General features: G+C 44.0%; 1 protein-coding gene across 9 annotated transcripts in view; it reads left to right on the forward strand.

Annotated features, from left to right (window-relative positions):
• The window catches only part of Traf3 (TNF receptor-associated factor 3), a 100,835-nt gene that overhangs the window by 39,235 nt on the left and 39,932 nt on the right, over positions 1–21,668 (forward strand). For 6 of the 9 annotated variants that reach the window (XM_006515798.3, XM_006515802.3, NM_011632.3 and 3 more), the window contains one exon: positions 14,256–14,366. The exons of the other annotated variants lie outside the window; for them this stretch is intronic. The gene's annotated coding sequence lies outside the window, so the exon portion shown is untranslated. The remainder of the gene's footprint in view (positions 1–14,255; positions 14,367–21,668) is intronic. 9 annotated transcript variants of the gene reach the window in all.

The raw sequence follows: 21,668 nt of genomic DNA on the forward strand, positions 1-21,668 counted from the left end.
TCCCCAGCACCCAGGTTTAAAAACAGTGCTAAGGCTGGGGTGGACATAGGGCTGCCTACCAAGTCCCCAGCTCTGGGGTTGTCAGCGACCTTGTCTGAAACTCGGAGGTGGAGGATGAGGAAGGTGTCCATTGTCAGCCTCCTGCCACCACAGCACACACTCTCAAGATTAGTGGCTGCTGTGACATCACACTGATGAAGGCAGAGTGACATAATGATAGCAGTCCTGATCTATTACATGAAGTAAGGGGTCGCACTCTCAGAAGTTGAAATGCGAATTGATTTTCCAACCAGATTGTGCTTAACCTTGGTTTTTAAATTTCTGGTGTTTAAAAATTAAGATTTCAGAGGGCTGGAGAGATGCCTCGGTGGTTAAGAGCACTGGGTGCTCTTGTAGAGGACCGGGGCTCAGTTCCCCATCCACATGGCCCCTCATAACCATTTGTAACTTCAGTTCCAGGGAATCCATTGTACTTCATGGGTACCAGCCTTATATGTTTTATATGTGGTACATGTACATATACATATATATACATGCAGGCAAAATACTCATACACATAAAATATTCTCTAAAAATTAAGAAAAATTTTTATTGTAAAAATTTTTTATTGTAAGTCACATAAGGTGATGAATTGTATTTTTTTCTCTTAATCTTTTTTTAAAAGATGTATTTATTTTATTTATATGAGTACACTGTAGCTGTCTTCAGACACACACCAGAAGAGGGCATCGGATCCCATTACAGATGGTTGTGAGCCACCATGTGGTTGCTGAGAATTGAACTCAGAACCTCTGGAAGAGCAGTCAGTGCTCCTAACCACAGAGCCATCTCTCTAGCCCCTCAATATTCATTCTTTTTCTTCCTTCCTGTCTTGTCTGTCTGTCTTCCTTTCTTTCTTTCTTTCATTTTTTTTTTAATTAAAGACAGGGTCTAGCGTCTCTCTATGTAGCCCTGATCATCCCTGATCATCCTAGAACTCATTGTGTAGACCGGGCTGGTCTTAAACTCACAGAATGCTTGCCTCCCAGTGCTGGGGTTAAAGGTATGCACCATCACACCTGGTTTCCTCCTCCTCCTTTAAATAAATAAATAAATAGATAAAAATTATTTTCTTTGTATGAGTGTCACTTGTAGACATGAGTACATGTCTGGACTCACAGAGACCAGAAGTGCAGGATCCCCTGGAACTGGAGTTGTGGATTGTTATAAGCTACCCTGAAGGTGCTAGCTACCAAGTCCTGATCCCCTGGAAGAACAGCAGATGTTCTTAATCACTGAGTCATGTGCCTTTAGCCTTCCTTTCTTTCTCAGCTGCTGCCTTTATTCACCGAGCCCATCTCACTGGCCCAAAGTGTATTACTAACATAATTTATATAGCATGGACTGCCTTGTTAATACATGGTATCCAGTGTTGGTGTGTCCAAAATCCTTTTTAACTTTAGAACACTTTAGTCAACCTAAAGCTATAGACTCTTAATTTATTCAGCAGACAAATTAAGAGTGAAAGGCCAGCATCATGACTCATTATGTTGAACTGTGGTCCTGTGTGCCTTGCCCTGTAAGCAGAACTTCAAACGGAAGGGTGCAGGTGGCAGCCGAGCTGTGGTGTCCATGGCTGCTGGCCCTCAGAAGCGCTTTAGGTAAATAAGAGTTTCTGTTGAAGCTCTGGCAAGAGGCTGTAAACTAGATTTTTGAGGAGGGGAAAGTCAATTTTGATAGGACAGAGGTCACACTTCAGGCAGAAGGACATCCGTGGCAGATCATCCTGCTGGGTGAGAATAGACTACAGGGTTTGAAGCATTGCTTGAGTTCATGTGTACGATAAGCCTACACACTTTTCTTTTGTCTTTTCCTACGTGTCCTGTGTTCCTTTATTCCCACACACGCCTGGTTAAAAGACCACACCATAGGCAGAAGGGAAGGCATGGCCCAAAGAGGAAAGGGCTGGTCCTAGCCTGGATCATCAGGTCAGCACCATCGTCTATGTGTCTGCCTTGTGAGACTGGTCCTAAGATTAGAGGCATAGTTTACACTAAGAATAACTCCAATATCAAAACCTTAAGATTAGTCTTTTGTTTAGAGAAAGAAAATACAGTAATCAAAGTAAAGTTTCTTGACTTGTAAAAAATATAAGATGAGAGCCAAACATGGTCGCATACACCTTTGATCACAGTATTCAGGAGGCAGAGCCAGGTAGATCTCTGTGAGTTTGAGGCAAGCTTGGCCTATCTAGTGGGTTCCAGGCCAGCTAGGACTACATGGTAATACTTTGTCTCAAAAAAAAAAAAAAAGAGGGGAAACCAGTGCACTGCCCTCACGAGACAGATAGAGGGAGTGGGGGGCCAGCCTACTCTGTGGAGTGAGTTCCAGGGCAGCCAGGGCTACACAGCGAGACCCTGTCTAGAAGAAACAAACAGAATCAGAGAGAAGAAGGTGATATCTGACAGGGAATCCCAGTTTTCTTGTTGAGATAAGCCTTGCCTCTGTTACAGAATGATGTCTCACAAGCAGATCTATGGGTTAAACCTCTTTGAAGCCGGGCGGTGGTGGCGCACTCCTTTAATCCCAGCACTTGGGAGGCAGAGGCAGGCGATTTCTGAGTTCGAAGCCAGCCTGGTCTACAGAATGAGTTCCAGGACAGCCAGGGCTACACAGAAAAACCCTGTCTCGAAAAAAAACCTCTTTGAAAGTGCCTAGACCCGCAGGTTAGGAGCATGTCCTATTTGTGTACTCCTAGCTGGTAGCCCAAGTTCTGCATTCTGCGTTCTGCTACAGGATGTCGGTTTTCCAAGAACACAGCTGACATCTCGTAACAAAAGATGGGCTCATAAGAGGGAAGCACGGGGACTTGACTCAGGGCCAACAAGATGGCTTAACAGGTGCACTTGCTGCCAAACCTGACAACCTGAGTTTGATTCCTGAAACTGTACGGAGAAAAAGGACTGAGTCACATGGGTTGTCCTCTGGAGTACATATATACATAGTGGCACGTGGTATGCACACACGAACACAAACCTTTTAAATGCTTCCATAAGAAATGGCAAAAAATAATTTCTCCCCCTCAAGACTCTCTGTGTAGCTCAGGCTGTCCTAGAACTTGCTCTGTAGACCAGGCTGGCCTGGAACTCACAGAGATCCTCCTGCCTCTGCCTCTCAAGTGGCAAGGACCAAAGGTGTGTGTCGTCACCAACCAGGCTTTCCCACATTTTTCAAATACTTGTTTATTTTTTTATATAGTTTTATGTGCTGTATAGAGGCTTCCTAGGTGAAACCTCGGGCCGAGCACTGTGGTTTATTCCTCTAATCCCAGCCCCGGGGAAGCCGAGACAAGAAGACGTACTTTTGTTTCCTACTTTCAAATGCTCATCTAAAATTCTGTTGTAATATTAGCTTAGAACAAGTTTTGAATACATGACTTCTTTAAGAACACCTTTAATCCCAGTGTCCCAGGACAGTCAGGGCTACAGAGAGTGGGACCCCGTCTCAGGAAACAGACACCTGCTACGTACTGACGCTCACTAGCACCGATGAGTTGACATACTGTCCTGAGCCAACGTTGGGTTGCTCCATCATTGCCACCACAAAGAAGGTGGCCCAAAAGTCAGACTCTACCATGCCAAGGTTTCCCTGGCAGCTGTGGACTTAACAGGTCTGTGTGCAGAATATTTGACATTAGCTCCAGTCGACTGAACTGTCTTCTCATACAAATCTCTTTAGCCCCTAGAAAGGCTGCTCTTTTTTGTAGTCACACTTTTCAGAGGTTTCTCAAAGCATTTTCCAGGAACCAGGGAATATTCAAGAGAACTAAATTTGAAGTCTGCACAGGAAGCTTTGCTCTAACACGTGTGCTGCAATGTGCAGTCTATTCAGTCTCTACCGTCTACCCCTCTGGCTTTTTATGGATTTCTGTTTCACAAGGTTTAACCTTTCTTTTTTCTTTCTTTCTTTTCTCTTTAGATAGAGTTTCTGTGTAACGCTGGCTGTACTGGAACTATGTAGACCAGGCTGGCCTTGAACTTAGAAATCTGCCTGCCTCTGCCTCCCTGATTGCTAGGATTAAAGGCTAAAACATACAATAAAACAACATACCCCCCCAAAAAACAGTAAAAAAAATCTGTATCTTACTTTAATAAAGATAATTTTAAAATGCCATTTAATATCTAGGAGTTATTTGACATAGATGTTTCATTTTGTGCTTGGCGAGGTGAGGGATGGCCTTCTTTTCTTTTATGGAGATAAGTGTGGGGAGAAATGGGGAGGTTTGTATGTCTTCTTTGCCACCCTCTGCTTTATTCCCTGGAGACAGGGGCTCCCATTGGGCCTAAAACTGCATTTTGGCCAGGCTGGGTGGCCTGGAATCTCTAGAACTTGCCAGTGATAGGAGTGGGTTACCAGCATGCACTGCTTTTTATGTGGATACTGGAGATGCAAACTCGGATTTTAATGCTACCATAGCAAGCACTAACCCACTGAGCCATCTCCCCAGCCCTAAGAAGTATCCTTTCTAAGCTCAAGAGTGCAACCTCCCAATTCACGCAGTCATTTAGGAAGCACTATGTACATGTCCTGCGCGTGCGCGCACACACACACACACACACACACACACTGGTATAAAACACAAGCTTCATGAAATGAGATATTCAGTACTTTTTAAGCATTTACTTTGTCTTCTACTTGTGTGTATTATTTTCAGATCTAGTAAAAAAAAATGTTTTCTTTCTATATATTCTTTAGATCGTGGCTCCTTTGGGAGATCTTACCTATGGCTCTGTGTGCAGTTACTGCTCTGTGTACTGTGTCTCCCTTTGGTAGTTCTCATGTTCTCATGCCCTAGAAACTGGGCAGTCCCTCTTCTTAGCCTGTTGGTGAGTGAATGCAGGGTCTCGACCTCATCTTCTTCATAGTGTCCCCAACATGGACAGACACATGGACAGGTAGATACAGTAGGGTGCTGTGAGGTCTGTGTTACCCTTGGTAAGAGTTTCTCAGTTTTTAGGTTCCACCAAGAAATCCTTTTTCCGTGACCATCTTTGCTAGATTTTCAAACCATTGATTACTTCTATTTTCTTTCTCCTTCTTGGAATAAATGACTTTTTATGTCCTAAGTGGGTCCTTCCTTGTTAGTCTTGCATTTGCATTCAAATACAGAGTTTAAGAGGATGAGGTCATTTTTAAAAACTAGTAAAACCTGCCCCAGAGCTTTTACATTCTGACTTATAGACAGTCCTCTTAAATTTTGTTTTCCACTAAGTGCTAGACCAGGCAAAAAGTGTTAGCATTCAGTATTAGTAGGTTGAGTTTCCTGCTGGTGTCTGACTTGCTTGCCAGCCTGCATGTGAAAGGTGGGACTGGCCACGGCCACAGCTCCTTCTGTGCCTCTGGCTTCCAGGCAAGCCTGTCCCACTGACTTGCTTAACAGCTGTCTAACCGATCTCCAACCTTTATCCCCCAGACTTTTACAGCAACATTTATTAATGTAGCTATTTAATTTATATAAGGAATGTTGACTGAATATTTGGAAACTTCTTTTACACTGTGCATTAGAAACAAAAGAATGATGTAAAAAATATGTGGGAACTGAGTGAGAGTTCCCTGGTTCTTAGGTGACTTTTGCCTACTTATTACGTTAATTCAGTGGAATGAGGAGCTGGGACTGTTTGGGAAATAAGATGGCTCATTTCAGAAGTATAGTTATTCTGTAAAGCCAAGACAGTAAACTTGTCAGCCTTTGGCTTATAATTGAACTGACGTGCTTGGAGACTGGGTACCAAGACCTTCGAGTAAGTTGACTTGATGTCAGTGCTTAGATAGCTGCTTGGTGTTTCTCAGAGACTAATGTAAGTGATCACATCTGGGGGTCTGGATGAGAATGGCCCCCACAGGCTCAAAATATTTGAATGCTTAGTCACCAGGGAATGGCACATGTGAAAGGATTATAAAAATTCCTTGTTGAAGGAAGTGTGTCACTGGGGGTGGGCCTTGAGGTTTCAAAAGCTCACACCAGGCTCAGTGTCTCACCTTGCCTTCTGTGTCTGTCTCTGTCTCTCTTTCTCTTTCTGTCTACTGGTCAGGGTATAGCTCTCAACTACTTCTCCAGCACCATGCTGCCTGCCATGTGCGCTGCTCAACTCCCTACCATGATCTTAATGTAAGCAAGCCACCAGTTGTTTTTTTTTTTGGTTTTTGTTTGTTTTGTTTTCCAAGACAGGCTTTCTCTGTGTAGCTCTGGCTGTCCTGAAACTCTCTTTGTAGACCAAGCTGGCCTTGAACTCACAGAGATCCATCTGCCTCTGCTTCCCGAGTGCTGGGATTAAAGGTGTGTAACACCCCTGCCCAACTAGTTAAATGCTTTTAAGAGTTGCATCGTCATGCTGTCTCGTCATGGCAACGGAACAGTGACTAAGACGTCACCTAAGCCCCACCTGACTGCATTTTGCTTTATTTGCAGCCATGCTTTGTGTGTGTGTATTTCATGGCTATAGGACAGTTTTAATTCTCTCAGTACTATCCTGTCTACAAAGTGCTTTTTGTTTAAGCTAATTTATATCCATTTGGTAGTTGTCTTTGATAGGGTGAGAGCATGCACATACATATGTAGCCATTGGCTGCAAATAATGGGAGCATTCTCTCTTTCCGAGACATCACTAAGAAAAAAAAAATTGATAATTCCTGTTGGCATTGGTCTTGATTCTGCTTCATGGGAAAGTTATTCCTGGAAACTTCTGTGTGCTCTAGGATAGGAATAACAGGACTAGATCTCTGGCAGGGCCAGGGGAGGCAAATAGTATAGAATTTATGGGGACACATAGCATTAGCAATTAAAATTAATAATATTTTAATGTAATACTTAAAAAGCAAATTAAATGATATCTGTTAGCAAACAAAAATTTTAGGTAAAGGTGATATTAGTATTGATTGTTTTTCTCACATAGCACTGTGACTGGTGCTGTTTATACAATGTTGTTCTGCTCTTCTTCAGGGCCCTCCCCATTCATTTTCATCTTCTCTGTCACTGTACCTTTTACATCGTCCCTTACAGTTTGTGCCGGAGGTGAGTCTTGACTTCACCCAAATCTAGAAGAGACCATCTTAAACAACTTAGAAACTGGGAAGGCTGTGAAACAATAGCTTTTAGATGTTTGTACAAGGTAGATTCAGACTGTGTCCTCTGAAGCAGGGAAACCAGGAGAAAGGGCTGAATGGCACACAGCTCTTCCCTGAGCAGGCACGGTACGGTTCTCTCTGTAAAGAGCATCGAGCAACTACAGACATGCTGGCTTGTTGGACCTCTCAATTTCTGCCTTAACCATTCTACTATCACATGTGCTTCTTCTGAAAGCAAGAACGTAATGAACAAGTGTAGATTTGTTCTGACAAAGCTTCATAATAAAAGTAGCAGCAAGGTGGATTTGACCTTCAAGAGTCTTTTACTGAATTCAGAGGCAGTCTCCACACTTCAGGTAAAGGGGGAACAGCCAGCATCCACCAGCCTCCCTCACATGTTACAGAGCTGAGCACAGTTGGGGAGGGGAGCTGCTTAGAGCTGCAGGAGTCTGCACAGTGACCCTGAAGTCTGGATCGTCACATACACAGAGACAAACCTCAGAGCCAGAGAAAGCCACCGCAAAGAGCAGACTGTCACATAGGGTTGGGAATAGCTGTCTTCCAACCACAGTGGTGTCAGTTAAATCCTTTGACAGTTGCCTTTTCACTGTTAGCAGGAAAGAAGAACTTGTCACCCTGGGCAAGGGTAGCCAGCTCACAAGGGTATAACCTGGTAGGTTGCTTTAGCTCAAAGTTGCTTCAGGTTTTCTCTAACCAAGTCTATGTAACTTATCTATATTCAAAAAATGAAACCCAGGATCTTAAAAAGGTATAGTAAGGGCTGGGGTCTGGGGCGCAGTGCAAGAAAGAGTGCTTAGTGTAGACAGGCTCTGAATTTGATTCCCGCCACTACAGAAAAACTCAACAAAAGCGAAACAAGAGCTTTATTTTTTAGAGAGAGTAGCAAGTTTTCATGGTTCTGGGTCAAGGAGCATAGCTCAATAGTAAAGTGCTTGCCCGGTGTGCCTGAGGCCCTGTGTTCAGTCTCCAGCACTTGAGGGGAAAGGATAGCACAGTCCAGTCCAGTATTTAGTAGTGTATAAAGCATTCAGTGGGCTCTGGAGAGGCGGCTCCTGGCCGAGAGCAGTGCTCTTCCCTAAGAGGACTGACAGGAGACAGTCACTAGCACTTAAATTAAGTCAGACAGTTCACAAGCACCTGTAACTCTAGCTCCAGGGATCCAGTGTTCTTTTCTGGCCTCCCTGTATGCCTGGACATGTATACATAAGGCAGATCATGCACACACATAAAATAAGGGAATTTGTTTGTTTTAAAGAAAAAAAGAGGGCAGATCTTAAGCAGTTAGAAGAAATGCTATTTTACAAGGGAACTGAGGTAATTTTAACAGCATATCAGATCTTCTGTAAACCAAAAGACAGTTGGCTTATGTGTGAAATACTGAAAGAAAAACAAAACGTTAATTCCAAATCTTAACTTCAAATTTTGTAGCTAGCAAAAACATCTTTCTGAAATGAAGAGATTTTTTTTTTTTTTTTTTAGTCTAAGAAAAGCTAACATAAGAGCACAGAGGAGGCTGAGGCAGGAGGATTGCAATTTCAAATTTTGTAGCTAGCAAAAACATCTTTCTGAAATGAAGAGATATATATTTTTTTAGTCTAAGAGAAGCTAACATAAGAGCACAGAAAAGGCTGAGGCAGGAGGATTGCAAGTTCAAGGCCAACCTGGGCTACATAGTGAGGTACTATCTTCAAAACAAAAACAATTAAGAAAACCCCAACAACTGAAAAGAAAAACAGGATTACATTACAAGAAAAACCGAGGGCATTCAGATAAATGGAGAAGACAATGTGATAGGAACCCAAAATGGTCCATAATGGGTTCATTTTTACTTTTAAGTAGTTCTTACTGACTGCTCTTACTGACTTCCAGAGGTCCTGAGTTCAATTACCAGCAAGCACATGGTGGCTCACAACCATCTATGATGAGATCTGGTGTCCTCTTCTGGCCTGTAGGCATACATACAGGCAGAATGCTGTATGCATAATAAATAAATAAATAAATAAATAAATAAATAAACAAATCTTTAAAAATTTGGCTATTTAAAGTGAAAATAATGTATTTTTGGACGTAAAGGTAAAATAAATGATTACTGAAAAGATAGAGGAAAGAAATGCAAGTATGAAGTTGGTAAGGCTTTATTTGTTATTGTTTTGCTGTTTTGTTTTATTTTTGAGGCAGTCTCTGCGTATCTTAGACTGGCGTGGAATCAGTTGATCCTCCTGTCTCAGCTTTCTGAATGCTAAGATTAGAGGCATGTGCCTCCATGCCTAAGTACAGAGCTCTGTGGGGTTCTAGACTGAAACATTGAAAATGTGTGTTGTATCAGGGAAAGAATCTAACGGCAATGGCAACTATAGGGCCGTCAGGAGAGCAGAGCAGGTGAAGGCTGAGGACCGAAGTCCTGTCCCTGGGACGCACACAGTGGAAATAGACAACCAGCCCTGCCAGATGTCCTCTGACGTCCACAGTCCCTGTGCACCTTCTCTAAACAAATGCCATTAAAAAAAAAAAAACTTAATTAAAAATGCTTGAAAGAAGACTGTGTACATGATATCTTATTGGTAAATTATTCTAAATGTTTAAAAGAAAGAATATTGTGGCTAGAGAGATGGTTCCGTTGTTAGGAGGACTTGTTCTTTTGCAGAGAACCTGGGTTCAGTTTCCAGCACCCACATGGTGGCTCAGAGTTCCAGGGGATCCAGTGCCCTCTTCAGACCTCTGCAGACACCAGGCATACACACAGAGCCCATACATACATGTAAGCAAAACATATGTAAACATAAGGTAAACCTAAAAATAGGAGAAAAATATTAACTGGACAAAAGCTTTTTCAAAATATAGGAAACATTTTCTAATAAATTCTGCAAAGCTGACACTATCCTAATTACAAGAGCAGACAAGACTTGATGAAGACAAACTTCTGTGACAGGTCAGCGAAACACAGAAAAATCCCCCATACATTTGGCAAATCAAATGTACATAGCAACAGATAAAGATGTTATGCCATAGTGGTCAGAAGTTTATCTCAGGATTGAAGGGTTAGTTTAATAGTGGAAAATCCATTGTGGCCAACTGGAGTAATAGAGCAAAGAGAAAAATCAAAGTGATGCAGAAGTGGAAAATAGAAAACACAGAAGGCAGATAGAACAACGCTTCAGTTGTCAGACAAATCCAGAAGGACAAGGAAAGGAGGGATGGGATGGCAGGTACAGAGGTGTCACGCAAAGGTAATGGTTGAAAATGTTCAGACCATATAAAAGACGCTGTCTTAGCTAGGGTTTTACTGCTGTGAAGAGACACCATAACCAAGGCAACTCTTATAAAGAACAACATTTAATGGGGGCTGGCTTACAGGTTCAGGGGTTCAGTCCATTGTCATCAAGGCAGGAGCATGGCAGCATCCAGGCAGGCATGGCGCAGGAGGAGCTGAGAGTCCTACATCTTCATCTGAAGGATGCTAGCAGAAGACTGACTCCCAGGCAGCTAGGATGAGGGTATTAAAGCCCATGCTCAAAGTGACACACCCACTCCAACAAGGCCACACCTTCTGATAGTGCCATCCCCGGGGCCAAGCATGTACAAGCCATCATAGGTGGGAGACTGAAGGCAGGAGGCTCAGGAGTTGAAGTTCATGCTCAGCCACATTGAGTTTGAGATCACTGTGGACTCCACAAAACCCTGCCTCATGAAATACAAAAGTCCAGTGTCTAACTGAAGTAAACGAGTACCGTGTTTCTATGTATTATCTAAATAGTAATTCAACAGAAAAAACTACTTAACTTCCAGTGCTTAGGAAGCAGGGGTGGGGATGGTAACTAATCCAACAGAAGGCAACAGGAGCATGTAAAAGCACATTGAAGCCCAAATGTGAGTAATCACTTCCAGAATAAATGGATTAAGTGTTCCAGTTAAAAGATAAATACAGTGCTGGGCATGGTGGCGCACGCCTTTAGTCCCAGCACTTGGGAGGCAGAGGCAGATGGATCTCTGAGTTCAAGGTCAGCCTGGTCTACAGAGTGAGTTCCAGGACAGCCAGGGCTACACAGAGAAACCCTGTCTCGAAAATAAATAAATAAATAAATAATATATTAAATATAATAAATTGTAGTTTTAAAAAATTTAAGTCAGTCCAGCTCATTAGGGAACCTTCGAGGGCATAAGGATTCAGAAATGTTGAAATGAAAATCAGAAAAAACAAACTACACAGATGTACACTTGTATAAAGTGAGATACAACGCACACATGGCAGACACAGCGCTGTGGTAGGGGTGTCACCACCTCAGCAGCTTGTCAATTTCCTGCTACACTGAAGTCCTGAACAGCCTGTCCTAGCAGGCAGATCTCTTTCCACGTGGTAATTTAGGGATTCAAGGTTTTTATTTTTTAATTTAAATTTTATTTTATTATTAGTGTGTGTATATACATGTGTGTGTATATGTACATGTATACGTGTGTGTCTGTGTGTGCACGTGCACGCGCTCGTACGCATGTGTGCCTATGCGAGTGTATGTAATGGGCATATGTGTGTGGGCAAATTTGCTACAGAAGGTGTGTGGCGATCAGAAGACAACTTTGGTTTCTTTCTGTCCTTCCCCCCACTGTATGTCGGCTTTGGGGACCACAGCTCAGGCCATCAGGCTGCATGGCAGGGTCATCTCACATGGGGAAGAGAGCATATGTGTGTGATCAGGCCAGGCCTGAGAGCGACACACATTGCTTATGCTTACATCCATTAGCAGACCTTGGCTCACGAGCCAACAGGACCCTGGGTAGGCGTGTTAGTGGCATGTCATGTATCTGTGTGCCCAGAAGGCTAAGGAAATTATTTGGAGGCATACTCAGCTTTCCAGTTTGTAATAACTGAAGTTTCAATTTAGAGGAAGACTAATTATAAATTTGGATAAACCTTACAGTATAACTTTGGAATGGATAAGTGGACATTGACATTGGTTCTAAGAAAACTGGGCACATTCATAACCATGAAGAAGGTTTTATACATCGCTATAGTTCATGGAACAAGCAAATAAAGTAAACGTAACTGACTTCTAGGTCTCTTGTTTGATGTAGCAGATATCATAGATCCAAAAATAGCACCGGAGTTATTTGTCAAGTATGTGAAAGTGTTTACAAATCTGGTCAGCCTTTTTTAAAAAAACTATTTATTTATGTATGTGAGTCCACTGCAGCTGTCCTCATGCACACCAGAAGAGGGTGTCAGACCCCATTACACATGGCCGTGAGCCACCGTGTGGGTGCTGGGAACTGAACTCAGGACCTCTGCAAGAGTGGCCAGTGCTCTTAACCGCTGAGCCAACTCTCCAGCCCCAAAACTGCTCAGTCTTGCCGTTCCAGTCAGTATCAGGACATTTCAAAGCACTGGTATAATACAGATTATAGTATATGACCTCTGTAACTAAGTTATAAGCCAAGAATAAAAAGGTAATTATAGAATACGAAGAGTTTAAAAACAAACGTTCGTTGGGCTGATGGTGCATAGCTGTCAGAGCAGTGCTCAGGAAGCCGAAGGAGGGTTACTGCAAGTGTGAGCTAGCCTCGTAATCCTAGGGAAGCCATGGCTACTGCAGGTGTGAGCTAGCCTCGTAATCCTAGGGAAGCCATGCTGCATATTGAGACTCACTCAAAAATAAATAATTTTTCATATAACTCATGTTTAAAGGACATTAGTGGAAGCTAGAAAATATTTTAGGTAGAATAATAAAATGTGTGTGTGGCCAGTTGGAAGCATTAGGTAGGCCACCTGTGGGTACTCCGGCCGGCCGGCTGAGGGTCTTCCTTCATGGCCCTTGAGGTTTGCTCTGTTCTGAAGTCAACATTTTACTGAGAGTTGGCTGATGCCATTGTCAGCTGCAGAATTCTTTATGTTATGTTCACATTCTGTGGGAGACAGAATCTCTTTAAATAAAAAGTAAACACTCCAGAAGTTTTGACTTAGGCCATGTTTAGAGAGAGAACTCACAGGTTAGTAAAGCCCAGACCAGGCCTTCTCTAGGCCCAGAGCGAGGAGCTGCTGGGCTCAGTGTGGGGAGTTACACGTGGTGATGAGTCGGGGTGCAAGAATTAAGTTCTGGGCAGTGATCATCAAATGGAAATGTTTATAAAGTTTATTCAAAATAGCCTAAATTTTGTATTAAGAACGCATAAGCTATTATGCAGCTATTTAGTTAGAAGGATTAATATACCGATGAGTTCTGTTGGAAAGCTGAGCAACAGACATCCTCACATCCTTCTTCTAGGAGTGTAAATTATTATAGCCACTTTGGGAAATAGTTGGCTTCCTTTGAAGACATGCCTGGTACAGAAGTCACTGTCACTGTTGCCGTGTACCAGAGGACTGTAGCATATGCTTGAGGTAGACAGAGCAGATCTGAAGGGGTGGGTCACATTTGCTCTGAGGCAGGGACTTTGGACCAGCGACTGGAGAGCCAAGGTGTACATTTATACGCTGGTTTTACATGATAACGGAAGCAAGGGACAGCTTCAGCAATACTAGTGGTGATCAACAAGAAGCAAAATGAGAATATACGTGGCTCACCCAGGGGTGGTGGCTTTTAATCTCAGCATTTGGGAAGCCGAGGCAAGCAGATCTCTTTGAGATGAGACCAGCCTGGTATATATTCACAGAACATGACTATTTATATAAAATTCTGAAGCAAGCAAAAATAAGAAAAGAATACCTCAGTATGTAGTAGGCTTGTTTAGTTAGGTTCTAACTGTATTAAGAAAAGTGAAGGGAACTGGAGAGATGGCTCAGCGGTTAAGAGCACTGACTGCTCTTCCAGTGGTCCTGAGTTCAATTCCCAGCACCCACATGGTGGCTCACAACCATCTGTAATGGGCTCTGATGCCCTCTTCTGGTGCTGTCTGAAGACAGCTACAGTGTACTTATGTATAATAATAAATCTTTGGGCCAAAATGAGCAGAGTTCCTAAATTCAATTCCCAACAACCACATGAAGGCTCACAACCATCTGTACAGCTATAGTGTACTCGTACATAAAATAAACAAATTAAAAAAATAAAAAACAAAAATGTATGCTTTGAAATTCTGTTTTTTAAAGCATTTATAATTTTCCAGATGAGACCTGACCAGGCATTCCTCTTGATTCCCAGGTACAGGGTCCCCATTACTTGAAGGATAAGGCTGGCACGGCTCCGACGTCTGTGTGGAAGCTTCTCCCTCCCTTCTGAGCTTCTCTAGACTCCTTACAGCGCACGGCACAGGTATGTGCTCAGAATCTTTAATACATGTAGGCTTCTTTCTTATGGTGTTACCTTTTTGCTTTGTATAAAGATCATCTCGTTGCAGAACCTGCTGAGTGTCCTGGCTTCAGCCATCTCAGTTTTGGTCTTACGCTGGGTTGAGGGTCTGCAGCTGTGCCCCTGTGTTTCATTTCTGCTTGACCATATCTTCCAGCTTTCTCTTCTTATTTGTGTGTGTGTGTGTGTGTGTGTGTGTGTGTGTGTGTGTGTGTGTGTGTTCTGGGGTTTGTGTGTCATTCCTGAGTGTATGTGGACTCAGAAGAAGTCCAGTATAAAAATGCTCTGGAGCTGGAAGTACAGGTGCTGTGGCTGCCTGATAAGGCCCTGAGATCCAAACTCAGATCCTCTTTAGAGGGCAGTACAGCTCTTAACCACAGAGCTAGCACTTCAGCCTCTTTCAAAAGTTTTTTCAAGCTAGCATTAAACTGTGGTCACAATGGCTAGGGCCTATGGGACTCAGGAATGATTTAATAACTGTTTGTTTGTTTCAAGACAGGGTTTCTCTGTGTAGCCCTGGCTGTCCTGGAACTCACTTTGTAGACCAGGCTGGCCTCGAACTCAGAAATCCGCCTGCCTCTGCCTCCCAAGTGCTGGGATTAAAGGCGTGTGCCACCACTGCCCAGCATGATTTAGTAACTTTGAAAAACAGTAGTGGAGTTGCCTTGCCAGGCGCAGTCTGATAGCTCTGCCACCCTACAGGCTTCCCAACAACCTGCCGGCCACTACCCCACGTGGGACTACGCCTTCGCCTCCTTAGCCATCTTTCTCTGAGGACTTGAAAGGGGAAAAAAATAACATTTTTTAAAATCTCTAATTTATGATCGTGACGTTTATACTTGGAATTAAGAATCTATAACATGCCGGGCAGTGGTGGTGCATGCCTTTAATTCCAGCACTTGGGAGGCAGAGGCAGGTGGATTTCTGAGTTCGAGGCCAGCCTGGTCTACAGAGTGAGTTCCAGGGCAGCCAGGGCTACACAGAGAAACCCTGTGCCTAAAAACAAAAACACCCCCCCCCAAAAAAAAACAAACCAAGGAAAACACATAAGAATCTATAATTTGTTACAGCATTACGATAAAAAGGTTTGGAGTATTTACAAAGTGAGAGTTACTATATGGCTACTTTTGATCAGTTGATTAGTAGCAAGAAAACTGTCACCTAAGTTTCATTTTTAATTGCAGTGTCATTAAAGTGCCATTCCTCCCCAGCAGTTAACAGTTTTTTCCATTTTTGAAGTGGGGGGAGTAACATGTGAGTCTCCTTTTCATAAGAGCCCCCCCCCCCCAGTTCTCTTGGATTTTGTATGCTGTAAAATCTAGACTGGTCTGTGGCCATTGGCCTTGAACGTGTGGCAGGTGGGTATATGTGGAGACTGGCTTCCTGGCTTTATCAGCCCTCCTTGTAGTCACTCAGTGCCGGTGTGTGCCTGTGTCAGCAGGCACAGGGACTGCTCCTGCTCAGTGCTCAGTCACTAGAGCTGGCAGAGCATCACTGTCCTAACTTTGTCCTGTATTCTTCCTTGAGCAACTGAAATGTTTCTGTATTATTGTGTCAGTATATCCTTCATTAGGTATTGGCTTATTCTAAGGGACAGTTCAAATAGAAACAGGATAAATACATGCCTGGGTCTTTATTTCTGTAAGTTCTCAGCCATATGGTTCTGCCTTGACTTGGGTTATTGTAAGTGTGTCTCTTACTTCCTCAGATGAAAGGATGAGGTGAGAGCCATACCGATGTGAATACATAGCTTGTACTGAGCCCAGAGTGTTTCCTTCTCTGTTCTATCCTTAGGCATAGGCCTAGAAGCTTCTAGCTTCTGAACAATCTAATCTTCCAAGCTGACTGATTCAGTCCGGCTTTTCTCTACTTCTGCCTGAATTGTTCTGCTTGGCCGAACGCTAAATTTGGCAACCTGTTCTAATCTTCAGGCTCCTCCTCATCCTCAGGTTTGTTCTGTCTTTGCCTGTGTCTAGCTTGTTCTCTCTGTAACCTGCCTCTGAGAAACTGCTATGCACACACACACACCACTCTTGTTTCCTCTCTGAGAAACTGCTATTCACATACACGCACCACTCTTGTTTCCTCTCTGTGAAACTGCTATTCACATACACACACCACCCTTGTTTTCTCTCTCGCTGCTCTTATGTCGCCTCTCTTTGCTGTGCTGTTTCCATGAGAGTTGAGCATCTCCTATCTCTGACTCATTTGCTCCTCAGTTAGATGCCACTTTCAAACATGGCTGCTTCCTTCTACAGACTAACCTCACTTTCATGGTTAGGGATTAAAGGTGTGTCCTAAGAACTTGTCTGTATTCCAGCCACATCACACTGCAATCCAGGGTATGTCTACATTCGAGCTGCACCGCATAGACTGGAAGGGCTTTGGATGGGATCCCTTGTCAGAGCAGCCATGTTGCTGGATTAAAATCCATCTACAGGTATCACCAGTTGTGAATTGAATTGTGTTTTTAGGTATTCTTAGAAGTGGTCAGATGCCACTTGTGGTCAGCAGACCCTCCTGATTGCTAGCCACAGTGTCTGGCCTATGGCAGAGCCTGTCCTCCTTGCTTTCTGGTCTTTGTAGGTGTTCTCTCCTCATCTTGAACTTCTTTGTTGCCACCTGCAACTACCTGTTTTTCTCAGCAACCCTGGTGTCCTTTGTGGGAAGTGATCTTGAGGCCCCAGGACTCTTGCCACTGTGGGCACTCATGTGTGGGAGCTTGCTGATGTGGCACACGCATGCCAGCGTGGCACTCTGTCTGACCTGAGTTCCTGCTGTGGAGCTGCTACTCATATCTGGCCCTGGGGACTGTGATGTGTCCAGTCTTCACTTGGATTTTACGAGTATTTATTTTATTATTTTTTTTATTTTTATATTTATCTTTTTTTCCTCTTATGCTGAAATTGGTTCCTAACAAGCTTAGCATACCCACTCAGTTGTTTTAACCTGTAAAAATATGTGGTTGTTTTAAATAACAATACCAGCATATGGCCAACACTATGCTACCAGCATAGCTTTAGATTTTCTGAAGATCTTAATGTCTTTGAACTGCCAAACAGTTACTTTTTTAAGTTACTTGCGTCATGTGTTTAAATGAAAGTGGCCCCATGCTCTCATAGATTTGAATGCTTGGGCCACAGTTGGTGGAACTGTTTGGGAAGGATTAGGAGATGCAGCGTCATTGGTGGAAGTGTGTCCCTGGGAGTGAGTGGACTTTGAGGTTCAAAAGACTCGTGTCATTCCTAGCATCTCTCTGTCTCTGTCTCTTACATCTGTCTCCCTGTCTCTGTCTGTCTCTCATTTCTGCTCCTGTCTCTCTACCTCTCTCTACCTCCTGTGTGTGGATTGAGATGTGAGCTCTCGGCTACTGCTACAGCACCATGCCTGCCCACTGCCATCTTCCTGTCATGATGGTCATAGACTCACCTCTGAAATAAAACGTTTCTTTTCTAAGTCGCTGTGGCTGTGGTGCTTTGTCACAGCAATAGAAAACCTTACTCAGACAAGCAGCCCCTGCAGTACCATCAGCTGGCTGCACAGTTAGATGCACTCATTTCACTGCGTTTAGAGAAAGAAGTTCTTTCTCATTTTATTTGTATTGTGTCTTTACAAAACTTCTTCATGATTCCAAGACACAATTAAATACTTTTCAGAAATCTTAGCTTCAAATCCTTCATCACAGTGACCAAGAAAATAGGTAGCTAGTATTTTTCATGTGTTTCCGGTGGAGAAGAGCTGTTAGCTGTTAGACCCGTACCCTTTCCAGATAGACAGTGCCAAGGATTCAGAGCAGAGGAGAGGATTTGGATTAGAGCTCCATCAGAAATGGGGAGCTAGAGAGAGTGGAAGGAGTTTATGAAAGCTATCGACTGGAGTGCTGCGTTTTATTCTAAAGTTTGCCTTAAACACAGTAAGCACCTCCTTAGCATGGCCATGTTTCTTGCTCCTTGAATCCATTTTTTCGTAAAGTTAACATTTTAGGAAAGGGAGTTACAGCCCACCCACCCCCATCCCCATTCCTCCGCCCACTTCCTTTCTGGTAGACCAGCAGTTTCCTCTGAGAAGGTGCTGCCTGCTGCTGGAGGCCTGCAGAGTGGCTTGGCCCTGGACTCTGCTCCTTCCTCTCTGTCCAGAGGCAGGACTCCAGCTGTAGGCCAGGAGAACTATAGGCCTGCCTCTCATATGAGAGGGCTGAGCAGAGCTTTAAACCTCCTAGATTGTAGTGCTGGAGAGATGGATCAGCAGCTAAGAAACTGCGCTCTTCCAGGACACCTGGCTTTGGTTCCCAGCACCAGCGGTTAGTTAACCCAGCGGTTAGTTAACCCAGCGGTTAGTTAGCCGTCGCCTGTAACCTCAGTCCCCGGGGAGTCCAGTGCCATCATCTTCATACCTCCCTAAGTAGCATGTGTGCGGTGTACATGCAGGTGAGATAAAGCACAGATACATAAAAAGTAAAAATAATTAAATCTTAAAAGTTGATATCCTAAGTTGTATGACTCAAGGAGTAATGCAGAGTTCCAAGTGCTGTTTTCTTACCGTTGTACGCTCTTATCTGTATTTAGTTCTTTGATCCTGTCCATTTGGGCGAGTTGGTCTGTCTCTCATTCTCTTTTTGAAGAGGGTTTTTAATAAGATAACTAATCTTACGTTGACTGATTTAGAAGCACCGTAAGACCGTACCTCTGGATGTATTTATGAAGCTGCTTCCAGAAGGGCTGGCTAAAGGAGGAAAGTCTGTGGGGTACGCACCGCACTGGGGTGGGAGAGCAAGTACAAGGAGGAGGGAGCTGGGCTCGGCTCCCTGCTCCTGACTACAGTGCTGGGTGAACAGCTCCCTCACCTTCCTACTGCCATGCCTGCCCTCTCCACAGCACTCAACCGAACCTTCAGATGGAGAGCTAAAATAACAGAGCAGCCACTGACGAGAAACTAAAACACTTGCTTGCATGGCCTCTCTCCTAGACTTTGCAGGATAGGGCCAGGGCCTCTGCCATGGTGTAGCATCTGGCATCAGGAATCACCAAGGGAGCTGCTGTGCAGGTTTCCAAGAGGCATCTGTACTGTCTGCCGGCACACCTGTCTTCCACCACCTCCCTCCCTGTCACCACTGCCTCACTGTGGGGCGCTGTCCCCTGCTGGACTGGACCTCAGGCTGCTGTCTCTGCATGAGTGCCGCTTCACCCTTTCTTGCTGGCAGGAGCCATTTTCTTTGTTTATCCGATGCTTCCCTTTTTTGGTTTTCCCAGGCTTTCCAGTTTTGTGGAACGTTCTTTTGTCAGCAGATGTACTTTTGTTTTTAGTTTCTAAGCTCAAAATTAAAATGTAGCCAAGTCACAGGAGTAGAGACCTTAATGCTGAAGGCAGAGGAAGTGTGAAGTCACTCTTCGCTCTGCTGCAGCACATGTGTGAGCCAGGCATCTAAGGCGGCTGACGGAAACTGGAGAACCTCTGCCCTCAGAAGATTACACACGGCGCATGCCGGATTAAATAAGGCCTTCTGATACAGTCAGTTCCCACCTGAAAGTACAGCAGGCTGGAAGCAGAACACTCAGTCTGCATGAAGTGCAGCAGAGTCCTGTCTGGAACTAGAATACCTAGCTATGCCAGGACGAGGGCTCTGGGAATGCTCACTGCTGCTCACTGCTGGCCGTGGCTCCTCCTCAGGTGTGTGTGAGTGGCTAAGTGCCATGTTCTAGCCTTGCAGTTCCTGTAATTCCTTGCCTAGGGGCGCCATTATTTCTGTTCTGTAAAAGCTACCTCTTCATGTGTCAAAAGCAAACATTCTTTTCCCACTTGATTTTCCTGAGGGTGGAAAGGGAGGTGTCGACAATAGCCCCAGGTTCCATCCTGTGGGTGACCTTCCATGTCACCCAGATTTTTATGTGATCAGCTTCTGAACATTGGAGACTCCCTGTCGTTTCCTCAGCTTGGTCTCTTACATGGTTAATAAAACCCTCAATGTTCTTCAAATGCTGTCTCTAATGCATTTGACTGAACCAGCATAATTTTTCTTCAATAAAATAAGTATAGAATTTCACTAAATCTCAATTTTAGGACAGAGGTACACTATGTGTATAGGCATGTAAAAATAAGTGAAATAAAAGTATTTCTATCCAGTCATGAAATCTGATCACAGTTTCCACAGTCTTCTGTTTGGAGAGCGTCCAAAGCCACATTTTACCATTTCTTCTGATGATTGTGCGTATCCTGCAGGTGTCACATGGGGGTTCCCGAGGATGTCCTTGTGACAAACAACCTAGAAATAATGTAGCTGTCTTAACTATGGGAACTTAATTTTTACAAATGGTTTTTTTGTTTGTTTGAAGACTTTGAACTAAGTCTTTGTTTGGGTGCTGAACTTGTAGGTATTGTCCCCACGAAGGATCAAAAGGAGTCTGGTGGGGTCACTGCCATCTGCATCAGCTGTCCCCAGAACCTGTGCTCCATAGCTCATGCCAGCGTCCTTTGATTCTCTGTGTTCAGTTTAGCATCTTCTCAGGGTCAGTTTCTGTGGATAACTTCCAGCACCTCTGCTCTTTTCTCCCCTGAACTTACTGTGTGGCGTGGGGTCATAGGCTGCCATTTCCTGAGGTTGGTCAGGTAAGCAGTGTTTCCCAGGCTGTGTGTAGAGGGAGCCAGACCCAGATGTCCCATCTCCTCCTTTTTAATTAAGATTTCTTTTTCTAATTTGATGTGTGTGTGTGTGTGTGTGTGTGAGAGAGAGAGAGAGAGAGAGAGAGAGAGAGAGAGAGAGCCCTTACTTGTGCAGGGGTCAGAATGCAGCTTGCAGGCTTCAGTTCTCTTCTGCTGCCATGCGAGTCCCAGGGACTGAGCTCAGGTAGTCAGACATGAGAGAAAGTCCTGCCTGCTCAGCCATCCCTCCAGCCTGAAGTGTTTTATTTTTAAAGAAATGATCGTGTGTGGATGTGTGTCTGCATGTGTGTCTGTGCTGAGTGCATTCTAGCAGAGAACATGAGAGCCCCTAGAACTAGAGTTGCAGATGGTTGTGAGCTGCCACGTGGGTGCTAGGCATTGAACTCACATCCTCTGGAAGAGCAGCCAGTGTTCTTAACTGTTGGGCCCGCTCTCCAGCCCAGTTTTGTTAGTTTGTTGTTCTATCCCCAGTTAGCCTGGATTCACTGTGTAGCTCCAGCTGGCCTTGAAAGCAGAGAGCTGCCCACCTAGACTTTATTTTTACTTTTGGTCAAGCCATTAAGGGCTAGGTAAAGAGACTTTGTTTTTTGTTGTTGTTGCTGTTTATTT

This window comes from Mus musculus, chromosome 12, assembly GCF_000001635.26.
Source record: "Mus musculus strain C57BL/6J chromosome 12, GRCm38.p6 C57BL/6J".
NCBI lineage: Eukaryota > Metazoa > Chordata > Mammalia > Rodentia > Muridae > Mus > Mus musculus.